We start from the raw sequence: 2243 nt of genomic DNA on the forward strand, positions 1-2243 counted from the left end.
CCTCTTCAGTATGATATTGAACAAATATGCAATTAAGATGCACTGATGATCTTTGGTAACTAGAATATGAAAGTTGGAAACTAAAAGGAAAGATCAGTAGTTGGAAAAGGTGGTCTTGGTGATTTAAAAGTTCTGGAGAATGTAGGATAGAATTTTGTATGATTAATGACTTACTCCTTGCAAATACCTTTAATGAACAACATAAAAAGTGACTACACACATGAACCTCATCCTTTGGAATACACAGGAATCAAATTGACTATACCTGTGGGTAGGGATAGTAGAAAAGCTCAATATCAGCCAATATAAGGCCAAGGAGCTCTGTAGCATAATAGATTACCAGCTGGGCTGCCAACCACAAGGTCAGAAGTTTGAATCTACCAGTGACTCCACAAGACAAAGATGAGGCTCTCTGCTCCTGTAAAGATTTACAGCTTTGGAAACACTATACAGGGTGGCTATGAATCGGAACCAACCCCGCAACACAACACATAACCATTCCCACCAAAGCAAGGCCAAAGGCAGATTGTGGAACAGACTACCAAATGCTCATATGCAAGTGCAGAATAGAGTTGATGAATCAGATAATAATAAGCAGAGACCAGAAGGAGTGTGGGATGACACCAAGACCACCATACAGGAAGAAAGCAAAATGTCATTAAGAAGACAATAACAAAGGAAAAGATCAAAAAGAATGTATGAAAAGACTCTGAAACTTACTGTCCAGTATAGATATGCTAAAATAAATGACAGAAATCAGGAGCTGAACAGAAATTGTCAAAGGACAGTTCAAGAAGACAGTCACGTATTATATCAAAGTGTGAAGAGCCCTGGAGTTAGAAAACCAGAAGTGAGGACTACACTCAGCATTTCTCAAGTTGCAAGGACTGAAAAGAAAATTCAAGCCTCAATTTGTAGTATTGAAGGATCCTATGGGCAAAAAATATTGAATGTTACAAAAAAGCATCAAAAGAACAAGACAGAAATACAGAGAATCACTGTACCAAAAAGAAATGGTTGATGTTCAACCATTTCAAGAGGTACCGTATGATCAAGAACTGATGATATTGAAAGAAGAAGTCTAAGCTTCACTGAAGGCATTGGTCAAAAATAAGACTCCAGGAAATTATAGAAAACAAATTGGAATCTTGCAACACATTGATATAGACCTGGAAACAATCACTCATCTATACCAAGAAATTTGGAAGACAGTCACCTATACAACTGATTGGAAGAGATCCATATTTGTGCCCATTTCAAAGAAAGGTGATCCAATGGAATATGGAAATCATTTAACAATATCATTAATTTGTTGTTGTTGTTAAGTGCCATGGAGTTAGTTCTGACTCATAGCGAACCCATACAGAGTTTCCGAGGAGTGGCTAGTGAGCTTGAACCACTGACCTTATGGTTCAAATCAACCTTGCAGTCCAGCGCATTAACCCATAGCCCACACCAGGACTACAACTATCACTAATACTACATGAAAATAAAATTTTGCTGAAGATAATTCAAAATGGTAACAACAGTACATCGACAGAAAATTGCCAAAATTCAAGTCAGATTCACAGGAGAACATGGTCATTGATGACATCAAAGTGTTGCAAGCAGAGAAGTCCAACAAGATGTTTACTTGTATTTTACTGACCATACAAAAGCTTTTGACTGTGTGAATCATGACAAACTATGGATAACACTGCAAAGAATGAGTATTCCAGAACACTTAGTTGTCCTCATAAGGAACTTGTACTTAATTAAACCAAGAGGCCATCCTTAGAATAGAATAAGGGATAGTGAGTGGTTTAAAATAAGCAAAGGAATGTACCAACATTGTATCCTTTCACCATATTTATCCAATCTGCATGCTGAACAAGTAATCTGAAAAGCAGAATTATATGAAGAAGAATGTGACATCAGCAGGAAGAACCTTGCTGGCTGGAAGCGTTGTTGTTGTTAAGGGCCATCAAGTCAGTTCCAACTCATAATGACCCAGTACAGAGTCTCCGAGGAGCAGCTGGTGAGTTTGAACTGCCAACCTAGTTATTCAAACTGACCTTGCGGTCCAATGTTTTATCCCACAATGCCATACAAGGACTCTGGCTGCAAGCATGTTGTTGTTCAGTGCCGTTGAGTCGGTTCCAACCCATAGCGACCCTGTATAGGGTTTCCAAGAAGCAGCTGGTGAGCTTGAACTACCAACCTTACAGTCCAAATGGCTTTGCAGTCTGGCGCAATAACCCACA

Source organism: Chrysochloris asiatica, unplaced genomic scaffold (genome assembly GCF_000296735.1).
Source record: "Chrysochloris asiatica unplaced genomic scaffold, ChrAsi1.0 scaffold00003, whole genome shotgun sequence".
Classification (NCBI taxonomy): Eukaryota; Metazoa; Chordata; class Mammalia; order Afrosoricida; family Chrysochloridae; genus Chrysochloris; species Chrysochloris asiatica.